General features: G+C 47.1%; 1 pseudogene; it reads right to left on the bottom strand.

Moving 5' to 3' along the window:
* Nucleotides 1–2,381: 2,381 nt before the first annotated feature.
* On the bottom strand, nt 2,382–6,050 carry LOC143683047 (SEC14-like protein 6; annotated as a pseudogene).
* Between the last annotated feature and the right edge of the window lie 16,021 nt (nt 6,051–22,071).

Here is a 22,071-nt window from a genome sequence, read left to right as displayed (position 1 = left end):
CAGAAAAAGAAATAAAAGAACAACAGAAAAAAATTCATGCGTACCGTGTTCCAAAAAAATGCTTTTTATGGGAGGCTACATATTGCACGATGCTATTTATACGATCTTCTGGAAGAGTCAAAACAATAGCGCTAGGGATCCATGGTTGCCAGGGGCTGGGGGAGGAATTGACTACAAAGGGCAGCATGTGGGATTTTTTTTTTTCCTTTGGCTTGGGGAGGCACCGGGAATCGAACCCAGGTCTCCCGCATGGCAAATGGGAACTCTGCCACTGAACCACCATTGCACCACTGAGCATGGGGGAATTTTGGGGAGTGATGGCAACATTCTGTGTCCTGAGTGTGGTGTTAGTTAAAGGACTGAATGCATCTGTCCAAACTCATAGAATCATACATTAGAAAGGGAGATGTTCACGGAAGGAATTACAGGTCAAGTCCAGGTGCTGACCCTGATTTGGCACTGCCTGCTGGAGAAAAAAACTGGACAGTCCAGAGAAAGGCAGTTCTACTAGGCAGGGGGTGGGCAGCTTGAACAAAGACAGGCTGAGGGGATGAGCCTTGGGTGGAGGCTTAGAGTGGGGGGCTAGTGAGAGATGAGGCAATGGGGCCAGCTGTGGATACGTGCATTGTCTGGCCCAAGGGCTCTACCTTCAGTCTGTGTCCCAGGGAGTCCAGGGTGAAGAGAGAAGGTTAGAAACACACTGAATGTGGGTGCATTGGATGTATCATGGGGCAGAGGAGCAGAGCCAGAGAGAGCCCTCGGTTCTCGTCTTGGCCCCCTGTGCCCTCCCGTCTCTAACTGGCACCTCTCTAACCCCATCCCCCACACCCACCCCTATCCACTCATTCATGCCAATCTGTGCAGAGAACCTGGCAGGCGCAAACAGATTGGAATCCTGTTGATGAGAGAGGAATCAGTGGACAGATTTTGGAATAAGTTGAGCAAACACATGGTCAACATTCCTGAGTAGAGTTTTTTGAGAAAGGTGGTTGTTGAGCCCTTGAAAATAAAGATGGTCATCCAGCCACAAATGAATGGAGAAACAAAATGTGGTCTGTCCATGCAATGGAATAGTATTCAGCTGTGAAAAGGAAAGAAGTCCAGACACATGTGACAATATGGATGAACCTGGAAAACATCATTTTGAGTGAAATTAGCCCAGATACAAAAGGGCAAATATCATATAAGCTCACTCACATGAAACACCCAGAATAAGCCAATTCATAGAGACAGAAAGTAGAATACTGGCTACCAGAAATTGGGGAGGTATTTCTTAATGGGTACAGAGTTTCTGTTTGGAGTGATGGTAAAGTTTTGACGATGGATGTTGAAGAATTTGACAATTCTGTGAATTCTGTGACTGGTACATGTGAATGTGGCTAAAATGGGAAATTTTGGGTTGTACTTAAGTTATCACAATAACCTTTTTTTTTTGATGAGTAGGAGCTGATGTGCTCTGATAGGCCCATATTTCCATTTTTGGACAGAAGTTCTGGCAACATGGTCAATTAGGAAAGTACTTTGCAACTGAAGCCAGCCCACTGGGAGCCGGATGAGGTGCCGTGGCAACGGGGTAATGCCACACCCACGGAGGGGGCCACAGGACAACGCATCCTGGTGGGTCAGTGGTGCCAGCCCCCCAGCTCGGTGCAAGGCCCATTCTGACATCAGCTTGCCTAGACAGCCCCAGAGGATTCATATATCCTTGGATGCCAAAACATCGGGAGGGAGAGCACGTGTGTTAGAAGGTAGTCGACAGTCAAAAGGTGAAAAGGTTCTTTCTAGATGGGGATGCTGCCAGGTTGGATTTAAAATCAGGACAATAACTGCACCCCTGTGTAGGAGAAAGGATTAACATAAGACCTGCAGAACTACTTGGGAGTAGATGGCATTAGGGTGGTGTTATCTGATTTATGTAAGACAGTCTAGGAGGAAGAGAACGTTTGTTTACCCCAAATGGTTATTTTAAGTACGAAGGAAGAACACTGAAAGATAAGAACTTTGTTCCCTCAGGAAATGCATGCATGCCTATTGTCATCCTGTGGTATATAACCAGGATCTGATTAAGAATAAAATTGTCTGAAGTCTGTCTGAAGTAAACTCAAGCTTCAGACCCCCTGAGCCCGTCTGTGTCTTTCTTTCTTTCTTTCTTCCTTTCTTTTTTTCTCATCATTCCTTAATATCCTTCGAGCTCCATTTCAACAGGAAGCAACACCCCTGTTTGATGGGTAGCATGTGACTCTGCAGTCATTCGTCCCAAAAGGCCAGGGTTGTTTTCTCTGTGCTCGAGGTCAAAGGAGGGCATCTTGGGGATAGCTTTTGGGGTGCTTTGCTGTGGCCAGGTGGCCACCGCCGGGAGACCCCTGGGGAGCACACAGGCCTCAGGGGACAGGCTGGAGCTTACTATTGGAGGACCCGGAGAGTAGTGTGTGGGGCCCACGTGGCTTGACCTGGGATTTCCCAGGCTTCTCCGTGAAGGTCGGGTCCGAGAGCAGGACATCCAACGTGCAGCCAGTGTGTTTAGAATGAACCAGGCTGTAAACGCTGTCGAACCTCCGTACATCCACAGGGAAGGCAGATGCTCAGCCAGGAGATCCCAGCACAGACCTTGTATTCCCACCGTAGCATATTCTTCTCTGGGTGCCCAGGCCAGAGAGCCGTGGCCATGGCTGACAGCCCAGAGCCAGTCCACACAGCACTGCTGGAGCCAGGGGCCATACCTGGTGAGACTTGGATGCCATTCGAGACATCCCTTCCCATCTTCCACCAACGGCTCCAGGAAGGTGGACAGGTCCAGGTACCGGTGCCTCTGGACAGCACTTAAAGATGCCGGTCTTGAGGCAGGGGAGGTTCCCGTCCTCGGGCACCAGGGGGCGCTGTAGCACCGGCTGGACAGCATCTCTGTTATTTTGTCTGCCTGCTGCCCCTCCCCCATCTTGGTTTTCAGAAACACCCCAAAGCCGATGTCCCCCCATCCTGTCTGATGCAAACTGCGACCTGCTATGGACAGAGCCCCACTGGTGACTGCTGCCTGGGCTCTGGGGGCCTCCAGACCATGCCCAGGTGTGGACTGCCTGGGCATGCAGCCTGGGAACAGGATCTCGTTCTCCACCTGCAGGGCACCGTGTACTCGTAATGCACCCTCACCTGCTGGCGCAGGTAGTAGGTTTTGGGCACCTCGCCCCGTAGTTGATTTGTGAGTGAGGGTGAGTGAGGGGGCATGAGACTCCAGCTGTGTGCCTTTGCTTCCCATCTTCTGGGCATCTTGTACCTTGGCCAGGCACTTGAGGTTGCCATTGGGTCAGTCATAGTTCCTCCAATCTCCACCGGCGGCTGGTCTGGGTTGATCAATTTTGGGAGCTCCTGCTTCCAGTTGCCTGAGGGTGCAAGAGGGGGGCTCTAAGCGGGCTTGGGAAGCCCACCATAGGGCAGAGGACGGCTAAGCCCAGCGAGCGGTCCCAATGTGTTCTTGGCTTCCTTCTCCCTTTGGCCTTGGAGACCAAACTCAACCTTCTAGTCAGCCCTTGCCCCTGGTTCCTGGAGTTCTAGCCACCTACATAACTTTGGGAATCAAACTTCTGTCAGTTCTTCCCAAGTTGCTCTGAGATGGCCAAGAGTGGTCTTTGGATAAAGGAACAAAGGCAATGTGGGGACAAAATACAAGAAAGGAAGAAAGCAGAGGGAACTACTCAATATACCCTGGGATGGGAATGGACCATCTAAGCATAAAAGCAATGGAGAAATCAGAGGAAAAGACACTTCCCACCCCCACCAACTTTGACCACATAAATATATGATACTAAGTCAAAAATAAAATATAATGGGAAAACTACAGGCTGGGGAAAATCTTTGCTACAAATATGACAGAAAAGGTTAATGTGCTTCATATGTAAACAGTACTTATAAATCAATAAGAAAAATATTTTCTGGAAAATGGACAAGAGATACTGCGGGCAAAAGCAAAAAAAGAAATTAACATAGCCAATTTGCCTAAACAAAAAAATTCAACCTCACAAGCAATAAAAGAAATTCAATGTAAAATCATGAAAATGTCATTTTTCTTTATAAAAGTGGTGAGAGTCTTTATGATTATTAATGCCCAATCTTGGCAAGAGTCAAAATTGGGCATATTTATAGACATCTGGTGGAGTTAAATTGTGTCATCTGTGTGGTGCACTATACTGTAAAAGGTATCAGAAGTTTTAACGTGTGTATTTATTTTGGGGAAAAGGTCCAAGTCTTCACTGCTGATTTGTTCCTAATAATAAAAATACTATAAACAGCATAAAGTTTACAATAGTAGGGCATTGAAAAAATACTTATGATAACCCCTTTTAGTGAAATATATCCTAGAATAATATTTACCAAAATAGAAAAATGTTTATAACATGATAAATGAGTAGGGTAAATGACAAAAGGGTATATGTGGAATGAGTCCATTTTAATTTTTTTTTAAAGTAAATATTCCTTTGGAAAAAAACTGTGAGTGTTAATTGCAGTTCTTTGGATGACCGGATTTTTTTTTTCCTTCTTTGCACGTTTCTGTTGCATCCACATTTTTTTTTTACCATGAGCAGGTGTTGGCTATATAATTTGTGCAAGTAAATAGGGATATAGTAGGCAGTCGCATCCCCTCAAAGATGTCCATAAGCACATCCCCGGAATCTGTGAATATGCTCGTATTTGACAATGGAGATTTAAAGCTACAGAGGGAATTTGGTTTCCTAATCAGATGAATTTAACATAGGGAGATTATTCTGGGTTATCTGGGGAGAACTGATGGAGTCACAAAGGTCTTTAAAGGTGGAAGAGGGAAGTAGGGGTGCAAGGATAGCTCTGTGGTAGAATTCTCGCCTGCCATGTGGGAGACCCGGGTTCAATTCCCGGTCCATGTACTTCCCCCCTCTGCAACCCCCCCCAAATTTCAACAGATGATGCTGCAATATCAGGATAGTCACATGGAAAAAGAATGAAATGTGACCACCCACCATACAGCATACAAAAAAAAGTGGAAGAGAGAGGGATAAAAGTCAACATCTAAGAGATACAGCCCGAGAAAGACTTGACTGGCCATTGCTGGCCTTAAAGATGGAGGAAGGGGCCACAAGCCAAGGAGTGCAGTAACCTCCAGAAGTGGAAACAGGCAAGGAAACAGATTGTCCCCCTGGAGCCTCCAGAAGGAACGCAGCCCTTGATTTTGGTCCACAATACCCATTTCAACTTCTGACCTCCAGAATGGTAAGATTAAAAAAAAAGTATTGTTTTAAGTCACTGAGTTTGTGGTAGGAAACCAAGACAGGGGGTTCATGAGACAGTTTCAGAAATGGGGTGTTTATAAAAGACATACCTGCCTAGCAATCACTGGATAGCACCTCCCGTTCTGGGCTCCAGGGTGGGCATATTCTTTTCACTGTCTTCCTTGGCTCTCACAGCAAATATGGATCTTATTTCCCCATTTTACAGGTGAGGAAATAGAGACCCAGGCAGGGCAAGGGATTCACTTGCAACCTCACAGCCAAGACCTGGAAATGCCTAGTCTCAAATCCAGTTCTCCCGATTCATCTCTCTTGGTCCCTCTACCCTCAGCTAGGGGGGTGCATCGGTGTCAGCAGTCAGAGGTATAAAGATGTGGCCCCTCAATCCCAGTTTGGGCTCAAAAGCCTCATTTCCCGGGGATATAGGGTTTGTGCAGGTGTGACGTACCTTCCTGCCTGTCCCCTCACTCATGCATGACTTGATCGGGTTGAAGGTTTCAGGGAACAGTTTGGAGGGCTGAGAAAGGAGCAGGGCTGGGCCAGCAGAGGGTCGTGGGGATATGCCCCTCACCTCAGGGATATCCAGAAAGGCTCATCCACCTCTCAGAATAATGACATGCTTGAAAGTCTCAAAGTAATTTGCCTCAAGTGTGGTCAGAAAATGTGAAGCAAACTCAGATCAGTAAGCAACCTACAGTCACCTGAATATCCAACCTGCCCTCCCATCCCCTTCTAGGTTGCTAGCTGCTGGCATGCGATATACCAGAAATGTAATATCCTACCTGCCCCCCCCATCCCTTTCTGGCTTTTAAAAAGAGGAATTTAATAAGTGGAAAGTTTATAGTTCTAAAGCTGTGAAAATGTCCAAATTAAAGCAAGGCTATAGAAATGTCCAAACTAAGGCATCCAGGGAAAGATACTTTGGTTCAGGAAGGCTGATGACCTCCAGGGTTTCTCTTTCAACTGGAAAGACACATGGTGAACATGGCAGCGTCTGCTAGCTTTCTCTCCAGGCTTCTTGTTTCGTGAAGCTTCCCTGGGGGTATTTTTCTTCTTCATCTCCAGAGGTCTCTAGCTGCCTGGGCTTTCGTGTCTCTTTCAAGCTTTTTCCAAAATGTTCCCTCTTTTAAAGGATTCCAGTAAACCAATCAAAACCCACCTAGAATGCTGAAGTCACATCTCCCTCTAATCCAAAGTTAATACCCACAACCGGATGTGTCATCTCCATGGAGATAATCTAATCAAGCTCCTAACTCCAGTGCTGAGAAGGGATCAAAACAAACTGCTGCTTTCACAAGATGGATCAGGATTAAAACATGGCTTTTCTAGGGTACACAATCCTTTCAAACCAGCACACCCCCCCCAACCCGTGCATTCCCTCTTACCACATTTTCAAAGCCCCTGAGGGCCCCAGACACCCAAGAACCCACTCTGGCAAAGGGCTGAACCCCCCACGTCCCACTTTGTCGGGTCTTTGGAACAGTAGGCTCAGATTTACAGCAGGAGAGTAGAGGGGTGACCCCCACTTTGCGCCGGCAAGAAAAGTCCCATTCAGGATGCCGGAAGCTCCCTTCCCCCACCCCTACCCAACACATACAGCTCCACACAATAGTTCAGCTTCAGACTATATTTTGGTATAACAAGAGTCAAAGCTGTAAGGCTTGGCCTTTTTTTTTTCACTTGAGATATTCACATATCATAGAATTCACCCTTCTAAAGCATAAATTCACCATATCAGCACTTCTTAGTTCCAGAACATTTCTGTGTTAGTTTGCAAGCTGCCAGAATGTGACATACGTGATATGGAGTGACTTTTTAACAGGGGAATTTATTAAGTTGCAAGTTTACATTTCTAAGCCTGTGGAAAAGTCCAAACTAAGGCATCCAGGGAAAGAGACCTTAGTTCAAGGAAGGTTGATGCATCTCCAACACCTCTGTCAGCTGGGAAGGGACACTGGGTCCCTGCTGCTCGGTTTTGCTGCTTTCAACCTCTGTGCTGGTTTGAAAGGAAGTATGTCCCCTAAAAAAGCCACGTTTTAATCAAAATCCCATTTCATAAAGGTAGAATAATCCCTATTCAATACTGTATGTTTGAAACTGTAATCAGATCATCTCCCTGGATGATGTGATTTAGTCAAGTGGTTGTTAAACTGGATTAGGTGATGATGTGTCTCCACCCATTTGGGTGGGTCTTGATTGGTTCATTGGAGTCCTATAAAAGAGGAAACATTTGGGAGAATAAGAGATTCAGAGAGAGCAGAGCAGAGCGGAGCGACACAGCCACGAGAAGCAGAGTCCACCAGCCAGCGGCTTTTGGAGATGAAGAAGGAAAATGTCTCCTGGGGAGCTTCATGAAACAGGAAGCCAGGAGAAGAAGCTAGCAGATGACACCGTGTTCGCCTGTGCCCTTCCAGATGAGAGAAGAACCCTGGCCTTGTTCACCACGTGCCTCTCACTAGAGAGAGACCCTGAACTTCACCAGCCTTCATGAACCAAAGTATCTTTCCTTGGATGCCTTTGATGGGACATTTCTATAGACTTGCTTTAATCGGGACATTTTCTTGGCCTTAGAACTGTAAACTAGCAACTTATTAAACATCCCCTCTTAAAAGCCATTCCGTTTCTGTTATATTGCATCCCAGCAGCTAGCAAACTAGAACAACCTCTGTTCCTGTGGGGGGTTCTCATTTTACTTCTCCGGGGCTGGCTTTCATTTCTTGGCTTCCCTTGGCTCGCTCCAGGTTCTGGCTTGCTTGACATCTCATGGAGACGTCTGCTGGACTCCAGGCATCTCCAAACATCGATTGTCTCTGTGCTTCACGTGTCTCTGCATCTGTCAGCTCTGCTGTGAAGTTTCTGTCTACTCTGAGGTTTCTGTCTTTTCTTTAGGCTCTGTCATTTCTGGCATTTTTTCAAAATGTTTCCCCTTTTAAAGACTAACAATCTAATCCAGACCCACCTGGAATGGGTAGGAGTCACATCAAAAGCTAAGGGCACGAGAGTTTTCGCCTGCCATGCCGGAGACCCAGGTTTGATTCCCGGTGCCTGTCCATGTAAAAAAAAAAAAAAAAAATTTAATACCCACAATTAGGTGTGTCACAACTCCATGGAGATACTCTAATCAAAAGATTTAAATTTACATTTTAGAATCAGGATTAAAACAAAGGGCTGCTTCCAGAAGATTGAATAAGAATTAAAACATGGCTTTTCTGGGGCACACAATAGATTCAACCGGCACAATTTTCATCACTCCAAAAAAAAAAAAAAACCCTACACCCGTTAATGGTCACTCCCTATCCCCTCTGTCCCCCAGCCCCTGGCAATCAATTTACTTTCCTTCACTGTAGATTTGCCTATTCTGGACATTTCATATAAATAGAATCATATGGCACATAGCCAGCAAGTGGAATGATTTCATGGCTGTTTTTGTTTGTTCATTTGTTTTGTTGTTTTTAACATCCTATTCAGAAATAATTTCAAACTTAAAGGACAGTTGCAAAAACACTACAAAATCCATACAGAGGGGATGCAAGGGTAGCTCAGTGGTAGAATTCTCACCTGCCATGTGGGAGACCTGGGTGCGATTCCCGGTCCATGTACTTTCCAGAAAACAAACAAACAAGCAAAAACAAAAAGAAAAGCCAGCCAGCCAAACAGAAATTCAGCAAACGCTGCTGCAATAACAGATACTCACACGGAAAACTAATGAAATGTGACCTTGCCATGCAGCATACAAAAAAAAAAAAAGTCCATACAGAGAACTCCAACATATCCCCACCCACCATTCAGACCACCAGATCTTTTGTCACGGCCATTAAAAAATATGTATTTTTATTGTAAACGACAAACAAACATACAAGCATCCTTGACATACAAACATTCTATAAACGGTGTACAAACAATGGCTCACAATATCATCACATAGTAGTATATTCATCAGCATGGTCAATTTCTAGAACATTTGCATCACTACAACAAAAGAAAAGAAAAAAAGAAGAAACTCATGCATGCCCCCTAACCCCTCCCTCTCACTGACCTCTAGTATTTCAATCTACTCAATTTATTTTAATCTTTGATCCCCCAAGTATTTGTTTATTTTTAATCCATATGTTTTACTCATCTGTCCATACCGCAGATAAAAGGAGCATAGCGCGCAAAGTTTTCACAATCACACAGTCACATTGTAAAAGCTATATCATTATACAGTCATCTTCAAGAAACATGTCATGGCCATTTTTAAGGGTTTTAATTTCTAGGATGCTTTGCTATCCTGGGTTGAGCAGGAAGAAAGGAGGCTCCAAGGTCCCAGAGCTGACTTGCCACCCCCTCCCTCCCTCCAAAGGAAACATGAGTAAAAGGGGCTGGGTTCAGGGTCTTGAGGCAGAAGGGCAAGACCCCAAATAGGGGTTGGGAGTCTGGAAGATCAGAGACCCCAGTGAAGACAAGAAGGTAGGCCTGGGGGTCAGCTGCTGGGCCTGAGATGGCAGCAGTGGGTCCTGCACCTAACTGGGCACAGCTCCCCAGAGCCTGAGGGTTTGCATGTGGGAAGGAAGGAGCTGGGAATTACCTGGGCAAACCCCACTCAGGACTTCCACAAGTGTCTCAGGTCCAGCCCTTCAAAGTAACAAATGGCTCAATTTGTCTCCATCTTCTTCCCCAGCCGCAAGGAATGACAGGAAGCAAGACCCCCTGGGGGCTGTGTCCTCCCCTCCCCCCCAGCCCCCACCTCACCCAAGGGACTCTGGCCTGGCTTGTCTGAAAGGACCATCAAGTCCCTGGTCCAGCTGGCTCAGGCTTGGAAACCGGGTGCAAGGAAGGGGCTGTCCCTGGGGACCCCCAAGACTGGAATGGCCGAGGCTGCCCTCCCCAGTTCTGTCCACGGGAAGACAAGTCAATGAGACTTCCATTTCCTCTTCTATCCATTGGGGCTGAAATACTTTTCCCCGCTCCATCTCACAGATGGAGGTCCCAGTTTGGCCACCTAACGGTGTGGCCTGAGTTTTCTCATCAGTCCCTGCCTTGAAGGGCGGGGGAGCGGGGCTGCCCAGGGAGGGCTGGGAGCAAGTCCCCGGCACCTCCACCCACTGCCTCTGCTGCTCACACTTCCGCAGAAGCAGCTCACAGCTCTGGATTTGTGCCTGAACAGCTCCTGCTTGGAGAGAGGAAGGGGCCTTTGGGCTCATGATATTGCGCCAGGCAGGGCTGTATTCCCGGTCGTGGCCGCAGATGCCATTGGCATGTGTTCTAGTTTGCTCGCTGCAGGGACGAGATATACTAGTACCGGAACAGCTTTTTAAAAGGGGAATTTAATAAGTGGCTAGTGTTTATAGTTCTAAGGCCGTGGGAAATGTCCAAAGCAAGTCTATAGAAATGTCCGCTCTAAGGCACCACCTAGGTTTATGAAGGCAAACAGGGCGATGCCTGCTAGCTTCCTCTCCAGGCCTCTTGCTTCAGGAAGCTTCCTGGTGCCTTCTCCTTCTCCACGTCCAAAGGGCGCTGGCTGGTTGACTCTGTGGTTCTCCTGTCATGCTGCCATGGTTCTGTGGCTCTCTCCTCACTCTCAAAAGGACTCACTCAGTGCGACAGTGGCTCAGTAGCAGAGTTCTCGCTTGCCATGCCGGAGACCCAGGTTCGATTCCCGGTACCTGCCCATGCAAAAAAAAAAAAAAAACACAACAAAAAACACAAACAGAACTCTCTCCAAATGTCTCCTCTTTTATAGGATTCTGTTGCTTCCTATGAAATGGAGCTTGAAGGAAGGATATTAAGGAATGACGAGTGAGAGAGAGAGAGAGAGAGAGAGAGAGAGAGAAAGGCACAGACGGGTTCAGGGGGTCTGAATTAACCAGATCTATACTGCAGGATGACACATGAAGGCAAAGCCTTCATAACCAATTTCCATTACTTAAGATTTAAAACATTACAGCCTTAAGGCTGAAACCAATAACAATGCTTTTGAATGAGATCAAATAAGCTTAATAATTCAGATGTTTTAACAGGCACCCTGGTAGCTTCTAACAATGTTTTCAACACACACACACATACTCCTCCAGCCGCCTATTGTGATTACCCGTTACCGTGATGCTCCAAGGAAAATGCTTGCTTTATCAATATGACTTGAGTCCTCTTCTATCGGCTGGACACACGTGCCTCTAATGAGACTTTTCCTTGGTTCCTTAATGTTGTCTTGGAGTCTTCTTCTTCGAGCCCCACGTTGGGCGCCATATGTTGCTTCCTATGAAACGGAGCTCGAAGGATATTAAGGAATGACGAGGAAGAAAGGAAGAAAGGAAGAAAGGAAGAAAGGAAGGAAGAAAGAAGGAAAGAAGGAAAGAAGGAAAGAAAGAAAGAAAGAAAGAAAGAAAGAAAGAAAGAAAGAAAGAAAGAAAGAAAGAAAGAAAGAAAGAAAGAAAGAAAGAAAGAAAGAAAGAAAGAAAGACAGAAAGACACAGATGGGTTCAGGGGGTCTGAAGCTTAACTTTAACAAACAACAGACAACTTTATTCTTAACCAGATCCTGCTTATATACTGCAGGATGACAAAAGGGCATACATCCATTTCCTAAGGGAACAGAGTAGTTCTCTTTCAGTGCTCTTCCTTCATACTTAAGATAACCATTTGGGGTAAACAAGCATTCTCTTCCTCCTAGACTGTCTTACATAAATCAGAGAACATAAAGCAGATTACAGTCTCCACAGTTTACTGCTGACACCACCCTAATGCCATCTGCTCCCAACTAGTTCCGCAGGTCTTATTTTAATCCTATCTCCTACAGGAGTCCAGTAAACTAGTCAGACAAAGGCTGTTCATCTTAAATTGAGTACTCTAGGCTCTTTCTGCACATTCAGAGACGTAAATTCCTGGGTACTGTGCACAACCTGGTTTTATAGTGGTTTTATAGTAGTTTCCTCACAGCAGCCGAAACCAATTCTGGCCTTCACTTATTGGGGAAGGAGTCTGAGGGTGGGAGTTACACCCCCATTCTCAGGGTTGCCTGGAAAAGGCCTTCCTGCCTCTGAGTTCAGATCCCAGCATTGGGATGTAGAGGAACCCCATTTCCTCACACAGAAACGTACATGGATGTGTACAGAGCATTATTCATAATAGCAAAAGGGAGAAACATTCCAAATTCCACAGACAGATGGATAAGCAAAATGTGGTATATCTATTAAACTTTTTTTTTTACATGAGCAGGCACCGGGAATCGAACCCGGGTCCTCTGGCATGGCAGGCAAGCATTCTTGCCTGTTGAGCCACCGTAGCCATCCAAAATGTGGTATATCTATACAGTGGAATATTATTTATTCAGCCATAAAAAGGAATAAAGAACTGGTGCGTGCTACAATGTGGATGGCCCTTTTGAAAAATTATGCTACATAAAATAAATCAGTCACAAGAGATCACATACTGTACCATTTAAATGAAATGTCTAGAATAGGGAAATCGATAAGTAGATTAGTGGTTGCCTAAAGCTGGGAGAGCAGGGATTAGGGGGCTAATAGCTAAAGGATATAGGGTTTCTTTTTGAGGTGATGAAAATGTTCTAAAATTGTTTGTGGCGATGGTTGCAAATATCTGTGAAAGCACTAAAAACCATTGAACTATTAATCAATTAATCAATTAATATACAAATGGAAATATTGTATATTAATTATATCTCAATAAAGCTCCCCCCCCTTTTTTTTTGCTTAAGCAGGCACTGGGAATCAAACCCAGGTTTCCAGCATGGTAGGCAAGAACTCTGCCACTGAGTCACCATTGCCTGTCCAAGCTTTTTTTTTTTTTAAAAAAGAGGAAATCCCCATCCCTACCTCAATCTGCAAACCCTTTCTCTAAGAAAGACTAACTTGCCACTTTTTAGCTGTGTAACCTTAGTCAAATAGCTTAACCTCTCTGAGCTGGAGTTCCTCCAATTCAAACAATGCTAGTAATAGTAATTACCTCATTGGGTTGTTGCGGGAAAAGATAATAAACAAAGAGTGCTTCACCCAGTGCTGGCACACTCAAAACTGTTAGTAATTATTACAACTGCTGGTGGTATTCAGCCAGATTCCAAGATGGCACCAAGGAGCCTCACCTCTTGGAATCCAGGCCCTTGAAGGGTCCCCTCCCACATGGAACAGGGCTGCCCTGTGTAACCAATAGGGCATTACAGAAATGATGGAATGCGTCTTCTAAGACTTGGTCATAAAAGACACTGTGATCTCCTCTTGACTTTCTCGGAACACTCTCTTTGGCGGGGAAGCCAGCCACTGTGTTGTGAGGACACCCAAGCAGACCTCTAGAGAATCTGAGGCCTCCTGCCCACAGCTAGCACCAAGTGACCAACCCATCTGTGAAGCAGATCCTCCAGCCCCAGCAAGCCTGGCTGACATTCTAAGTCCAACCCCATGAGAGGCCCAAGCCAGAAGCCCCCAGGTGAGCTATACGTGAATTCCTGACCCACAGAACTCCTGGGAGGTAATACATGTTTATGGTTGTTCTAAACCGTTATGTTTGGGACTGTTTTGTTACGCAGCCATGGATGTCTGATACACTTTTGTGTGCTTGATCCTAATTCCTCTTTAGTGCGGTCTTCAGGAGGAAGGAGTTATCAGAGTAGGGCAGCACATCCCAGAAGTGAAGACGGAATGGGCAGAGGTTTTGGTCCAAGGGGGTCCACAGGGCCCCTGAGACCACCAGGGGATTGGTCAGCCACTTTCAGGCCTGCAGGTCTGGCTGTCCTTGGAGAACGGGGTGTCTGAGTGAAGAAGGCCCACCAGTGAAAAGCCAGGCCCTGGGTCAAGTCAAAAGTCCCAATTCTCCTTCTAGGAAATGGGACAGCAGTGAGCCAACCTCAGAAAGCTTTGGAGAGGATTAAAGGCAGATGAAATATGGAGAGGATTCGACTCTGTGACCAGGCTGCCAGGGCCCAGAGGGATCCTCTGTGGGGACCCTGCTCCCCTACCTCAGGGACCCTCCCCCCCAGGCTGTAATGGTGGAAGGGAAGCCATCCAAGTCTGAGGCTCAGAGAGGTTAAGCAATTTGCTCCACGTCACGTAGCCAGTGAGTGGCAGAGCCGGGAGGCAAATCACACATCTGGTTCAAAGCCCACCATCCAGGCCGGAGGAAGGGATTGGCTTTGTCCTCCACAGACAGGCCCCAGAAGGTAGTCAGGGCAAGTCAGCCAGCCCAGGGCTGTCCCGGCCCGCGGGACGATCAACTGAAGCTCGAACTTCTGTGAGGGAAGAATGGCATGGGACAAAGAGACACGAAGAATGACAGCAAGACAAGTATTCTGATCAAGCTGCAAAAACTTATTGAAAAGACTGGGTATATATACTTTAAAAGGAGAGGGGGTAGCTAGTAGGAATAGGTGACGATCTCTGATTGGGTGAATAAGGACAAAGGGATGATTTGGGATTGGTGACTGCTGTTGCTAGGGTGGAGGGCAGATGTACGGTTAGTACTTTTGGCACGAACTACTACTACTTCCGTGAAGAAGGCTGATTATAGCTTAGGCTGTTCTTTGTTTCAGCCCTGGCGGCCATGTTGCATGTTTCCGGCATCGCTGAGGGTGGAATTTATGCATGCTACTTTAATTGTCCCCAACACAGGGCCCTCTCCTGGAAGACCTGAGGGCTGAGGGTACTGACTCTGGGCCAAAGCCAGCCTCAGACACCAATGAACCAGGTAGAGGAGAGAGCACTGAGCAAGGGGTCAGCAGTCCCGGTGGGCCCTGGCCTGTGGCCTCTCTCTAGGGTCTCGGTCTCCTCAGCCTCCGAACAGGGGCTCAAGGATCTTCTCTGGGCAACCCCCCACCCCCACCCCCTGAAATGAGCTGATAACCCTCATTCTTAGGAACCCAAAAGGGTGCCTGGCCCTTGGCTGAGCACTGAAAATGAATCCTGATGAATCCACATCTCCCAGGGAAGGAAGCTGAGGCTTGAGTGGAGTCTTGACGTTGCTCGGCCAAGGTCTGGACCCAATCCTCCACCACAGGTGTCTTCTGAGAAGACTTATCCTTGGAGCCTGCACTTACCCCTTCCTGCAGCAGAGCCTTTGAGGGCAGGACCTGGGGCCCCTGGGAGTGTATGGATCTTCCAGAGGCCCACCCTTGCTCTGTGGAAAGAGGGAAAAACCCTGAGAACAAGTAATTCCTCAAAAGTTAGGGAGGAAAAGGTGTCCTGTTCTTGCTTCCCCACAGGAAGTGGCCGAGGACTTGTCTGCCATACCAGCCTCCCCCATCTCAGTCACCCGGACCTACTCTGTCCAACACGGGGGGCTACTAACACTTGAAACATGGCTGGTCCAAACTGAGATCTTCCATGAGTGTGAGAAACACGCACAGGATTCCAAAGGCGTCACGCACGAATCTCAATAATCATTTTTGTGTTTATTACACGCTGAGTTGGTCATCGTTTGGATATACTGGGTGAAATGAAAATATACTATTAAAATTAACTTCGCCTGTCTCTTTTCACTTATTTAATGTGGCTACTGGAAAGTTAAGATGACTTTGCATGGCTCGCATTATATTTCTATTGCACAGGGCTAGCTACAGAGACCCAGAGCCACACAGGTCTGAGGGATCCCGGGGCTTCTTGGACCCCCTGCCCTTCCTGGGACAGAAGGAGAAGCTGAGGCTTTGGCCTAAGGCTCTCTATTCCCGCACTCACTCACTTGGGCCAGTGTCCCCTCCTGGGACTGGTTCGGGTCACCCACTTGTCCACTCTTGCTGCCCACAGTGGTGGAGATGGGATGGGATGGGTCCAGGCCCTACTCCGTGGCTCCATCCAGGCTGCCTACCTTTTGCCCAGCTGGCAGTCTCACCTGGACCACCCCTTCCTGCTGGGCCTCCTGGCTCTACCATGGGGTGGCTGGCAGGGCCCATTTCTTGGTAGGTGCCCAAGGCACTCGCTCCTGGGTTCAAGTTTCCAGGATGATGGCACTCAATATGTTGTAAGCAACAGTGTTGTACATGCAGGGGGTTCTCCCTATCCCATGTCTCAATCCCTTGCCTTCTACTCCTGTGGTCCCGCCAGAGGCCAGGAACCCAATGAACCAGGGCAGGCCATCCCTTACCTCCACCGTCATCAGGCTCCAGCCGTGTCTCAGGCTCCAACTGCCAACTAAAACACCCAGAGCAACTGGCCACGATTCACCACGGCCAGTGGGCCACGTGGCTTTAGGGGTGAGAAGGAGACTCCCCAAGTCCAGACCCAAGGACATGAATATGCAGCCTCTGAGCTGGGCCCTACCTGGCCTGGAAGCCAAAGGGTTGGCGGGTGAGGGGGGACACCTGGCTGCAGTCTGCACCTACCGCTTCCTGGACAACCAGAAAGCCAGAGCCCAAGATGACGACATGCAAGAAACGAGTAGAACATATGGAATAAAAATAAATAATAGGGGGAACAAATGTTAAAATAAGTTTAGTTTGAAATGCTAGTGATAAATGAAAGTGATAAATGAAAGTATTATTGTTTTATTTCTTTTTCTGTTGTCTTATTTCTTTTTCTGAATTGATGCAAATGTTCTCAGAAATGATGAATATGCAACTATGTGATGATATTGAGAATTACTGAATATATATGTAGAATGGAATTATATGTTAATGCTTTTGTTCTTAATTGTTTTTAATTAATAAATAAATTTTAAAAAACTTAAAAAACAAAACAAAACAAAAAGATAAGGGCATGGAAGATTATGCTTGTGTGCAGAGGGCCTGGCACACAGAAACCTCAATCTGAGTCCCCCAGAAGCCAATGCTAAGACAAGGACTCCAGGGTACGGAAAATGATTAGGAGATGATCCCAGCTGTGGTAGTTAGGGTCTGGCGTCAACTTGGCCAGGTGAAGGTGCCTAGTTCTATTGCTGTGGACATAAGCCAACGGCACGTGAAGCTCATCTGTTGCTCATTACATCTGCAGTCGGCTAGGAGGTGTGCCTGCTGCAATGATGATGTTAGATTTAATTGGCTGGTGCTTAAATGAGAGAGCTCAGCACAGCACAGCCCAAGCAGCTCGGCATACCTCATCTCAGCATTTGCAGCTCAGCCCAGGCCGTTGGAGATGCAGAATGAAATCACCCCAGGGGGAAAGATGTTGGAACCCAGAGGCCTGGAGAGAAGGCCAGCAGAGATCACTCTGTGCCTTTCCACATAAGAAAGAACCTCAGTTGAAAGTTAGCTGCCTTTCCTCTGAAGAAATATACGTTAACTAAATAAATCCCCTTTTTATGGAAAGCCAATCATCTCTGGTGTGTTGCATTCTGACAGCTTTGGCAGACTGAAACACCAGGAAACACAAGTTGGGGTGTTGGAGAGGGAGCCAGAGAAAGGAAGGCAGCTCAATAAGGAGGGTTATCAGGGTAGTTACCACTTTCTTGGGACAGGTGGAGCCTAATCCTTCAGGAAACTTCTAAGAGACGGCGGGGAGCATGCACATCTGAGTTCTCCTGCTTAGGGGGTGAGGGAGCTGGGCTGTTTATACTCCCACTTCCAACAGTCTTTGGGCTGCTCTTGGGGCTGTTAATTCTGCTGGCATTTCTAGAGGCTATGCACATGGCTCTGGAGGTTGGAGAAAGCCCTGGACAGAGAAATTCCAGGGCTGCTGCTGGGAGATTGTGGGGTCGACACATGTGGGTGGGCACTGGCGGCTTTGGCTGTCATCGTGAACCCTAGGTTGGACTCCGGTGCTAGGTTCAAGGCCAAAGTGAGCCCCCAAACTGTTCCTCCCCCAATAGACAGACAGGAAACAGAGCCCAGAAGAGGCCATGCAGCAAAGAGCACAAACAGAGCTGTCTGAACCCAGAGCCCCAGCCCTCAGGCTGCACCCCAAAGGCATGGCACCAGATGGAACACGCATATGGTGACCTCGCTAAACCTCATCATGGTTCATCCCTTGGCCTTGCAGAGGGTTGACTTTAGAGTACTGGACCCTACTGCAGGATGGAGCTTCCCCAGGGCTCCACAGACACACAGGATGGAGCCTTAGCCACAAGGGGCAAATGCAGGATTCTGTCCTTCCACTCCTGTCTTGGTTCAGGCCTTCACTCCCTCCCCCTGGGCCTCTACTGCCACTTCCTGTCACCCATATTCTTGAAACCTGTCTCTGAGTATGGCCCTCCCCTGCTGAAAAGCCTCCTGTGGAACAATGAAATGATCTAAAATTGAGAGTATTGATGGACTGTGGACTTTGGGCCTTCTACATGACGCCCGAGGAATGCAGGTGGCCGAAGGATTCCCTGGTGGAGGAGAATGGTGAACGATGGTGCATATTTATGAACGAAGGCTGTGCTGCTACAAAAAGGAACATTGTCGTGAGGCATGTGACAATGTGAATGAACATGTGGGACATTTAGTGAGACAAAATCAGCCAGACACAAAAGCCCAACAATGGTATGGTCACGTTTAGAAAATGCTTACAAGAAAACTGGGGCCTAGATTGTAAGCCTTATAGCAGACACATTTAGGAGTGTGTGCTGGTTTGAAAGGATGTATGTCCCCTAGAAAAACCATGTTTTAATCTAAATCCCATTTCATAAAGGCAGAGTAGTCCCTATTCAATACTGTATGGTTGAAACTGTAATCAGGTCATCTCTCTGGAGATGTGACTTAGCCAAGAGTGGTTGTTAAACTGGATTAGGTGATGACATGTCTCCACCCGTTTGGGTGGGTCTTGATAAGTTTCTGGTGTCCTATAAAAAAGGAAACATTTTGGAGAATGAAGGAGATTCAGAGAGAGCAGAGAATGCTGCAGCACCATGAAGCAGAGAGTCCATCAGTCAGCGCTTTGGAGATGAAGAAGGAAAACGCCTCCCGGGGAGCTTCATGAAACAGGAAGCCAGGAGAAGAAGCGAGCAGATGACACCTAGTTCGCCATGTGCCCTTCCAGATGTCAGAGAAGCTCTGACCGTGTACACCATGTGCCTTCTCACTTGAGAGAGAAACCCTGAACTTCATCGGCCTTCTTGAACCAAGATATCTTTTCCTGGATGCTTTAGATTGGACATTTCTATAGACTTGCTTTAATTGGAACATTTTCTCAGCCTTAGAGCTGTGAATTAGCAATTCATTAAATTCCTCTTTTTAAAAGCCATTCCATTTCTGGTATATTGCATTTCGGCGGCTAGCAAACTAGAACACCCTCCCTCCCTCTCTTTATTCCATTTTTTCTTTCCTTTTCTCTGCCTTTCAACATTTATTAAGGACTTACTGTGTGCCAAGACTTGACCTAGGCATGGAGCCCAATTGTGCCATTAAGGCCCAGTCCCTGACCTGGAAGAGCCTGCAGTCAGGGGCTCATCGACAAGCAAATCAACAGAGAGGTCCTGAGATGGCTCTGGACGCTGGAGGAGGCCCTAAACCTGGCTGGGGTCTGGGTGTCAGGGAAGGAGGAGGTCCGGAAGAGGCGACCGCAGAGTTTGATTGGAAAACACATAGCTATGGCGGGTCTTAAAGGGAAGGAGGCCTTGTGGTAGAGGGAACAGCCTGTGTGAAGCCACAGACGTGCAGCAGCACAGCGGCAGCTTGAGGGCAGAGGGGATCAGCATCAAGGATGGCTTCCAGCTGCAGGTAGGGGAAGGGAGGTCAGGCAGGGTGCAGGTGAGGGGCAGGACACAGGGAGGAGCTGGGAGGTGGGGGCAGCCCACGCCAGGCCCATGGATGCCTGGTCAGGACAAGTAACCCAGTCCTTGACCTGGCCAGGAATGTCTATGCAGGACAAGACTGAAATGCGCTCCTGTGTGCCCTCTGCTGCCCAGATATGGCAAGAGCAGTCTTTGTCACAAGCTGCAAGAGTTCTTGGAGACCTCACATATTTTCAGCTGTGGAAGGGACTTCAGAATTGACCTGTGGTTGAGGGGGCCAGCCCTGGTGACAGGTCGATCTGAGCCTACCTCCTATGGCTGCCTGGTCGGGTGACCCAGGGCCGCCTTGGGATAGCAATGGAAATCACATGTGTTCTCACTCGGCTCAGTACAAGACAATTACTTACTGTTTAAGTATTAATTCTCATTAATATATGAGTTAATAACTGTAATTTTTTTGTACCAGACCTGGCAGATAGTAAGTGCCCAATGAAGTAATTTATATTATTACTGTTGTTATTATTATTATTGGCATTTCATTGGGGGAAAGGGGGAAGGTGTCCAAGGAGTTATAATTAAGGGGTTACTTCAACTAAAATGTTATCGTATTGCACACTCAGTTGCATCTGTCTTTCATTAACAAAAGTGGGGAAACAAATTATCTCATGAATTTGTGGTGTGTAACATCTTATGTTGTGAACAGCCTTAAGTTGTCAGTTTTACTTTGCATTGCTTATTTATCTTCGTATGAATTAAGGACTGAGAGAGCATGCTTATTTAGAGCCACAAAGAACCTTTAGGAGGGTGCAAGCAGTGGCTTGGGGTGGGGGGGTTGGTGGTTAACGGGGGTCAACCCAGGGTGGCAAACCATCCCAATTTGCCTGGGACTGGGGTGTTTCCTAGGATGTGGGAATTTCGGTGTTAAAATTGGAACAGTCCTGGAAAAAACACGAACTCTTCCCCATCCTGTTTGGACCAGCTGTTCACTCCTAGTAAGGCTGACTGATCTGGGTTTGAATTCCAGCTTTGCTACTAATTAGCTGTGGGACGTTGGATAGGCCACTTCACCTCTCTGAGCTTCTATGCCCATGAGTCTATAAAACTGGGATGCTGCGGATTCTGAGTGGGATAAGGAATGCACTAGCACATGGCTTGGAGCCTGGCACGAGCGGGTCTTCAATAGTCACTTGGCTATGGTTTCTGTCTTTCTAGCCTGGATATAGGCTTCTTGTTGGGGGGCAGGTTGTCAGCACTGGCACATCCCCACCCCAGGTTGGTCACATTTGACATGCATGTGTCTTCCCCTCTGGGTATGAGGTCTAGGAGAATCTGGCTGCCTTGTGGACTGCTGTATAGATGGGGCCAGCTCAAGTGAGATTAAAGCAGACAAGTGGGATTGAACCTGGAGTTGGCTGGGGGCGGGGAGGATGGGAGAAGAGATGGAGTAGGGCAGGTAGGAAAACTGGGGGGAACAGGCACTGGAAGCAGAAGAGGAGAAAATTCGAATGCTGGGTCTGACGTGTTTTACGACGTGGCAAGTCCGTGCCGCTCTCAGAGTCTCAGTTCCCATATCTGTACCAGGCGACAGTGACTGTACCTGCCTGGTAGGGTCATTGTGAAGCTGATGAGACCACAATTAATTACCTAGGTCTGGGGTCTGCTGTCCAATGTCCCACTGAGCATTCCTGCCTGTTTCTCACACACACACATACACATCTACCTATTGTTTACTTTCTATCGTCAAGCTATTATCTATATCTATTGATCAACCTATCATTTATCGGGTGGGCCACAGTGGCTCAGCAGGTAGAGGTCTTGCCTGCCATGACCGAGAACCTGGGTTCGATTCCCAGTGCCTGCCCATGCAAAAACAAAACAAAACAAAAAAAACCCTATCATTTATTTATCATCCATATATATCATTAATCTATTAATTTATGTATCATCCATATCTATCTATAAATTAGCCTGTATTTTATTTATCTTTCATCTAATTATTGCTCTGTCATTATCATCTATCTACACACATCTAACTTTAATCTATCATCAATCTCATCAATCTATAGCTATCTTTCATCTATCTATTTATCAATCACCTATAAATCAATCAACCTCCCACTCAGCCCCCGGCCCCTCCAGTCCTAAGACAAACTTGTTGTGTGACCTTGGCTGAGTAATCTTCCCTCTCTGAGCTCCCTGCTTTACCTTAGCGTGAGATAATGAAAGCCTCCCACCCCCACTCTATCTG

This window comes from Tamandua tetradactyla, chromosome 5, assembly GCF_023851605.1.
Source record: "Tamandua tetradactyla isolate mTamTet1 chromosome 5, mTamTet1.pri, whole genome shotgun sequence".
NCBI classification, from domain to species: Eukaryota; Metazoa; Chordata; class Mammalia; order Pilosa; family Myrmecophagidae; genus Tamandua; species Tamandua tetradactyla.
The sequence above is the reverse complement of the archived record's forward strand: the minus strand, read 5'-3'. Positions and strand labels throughout refer to the sequence as shown.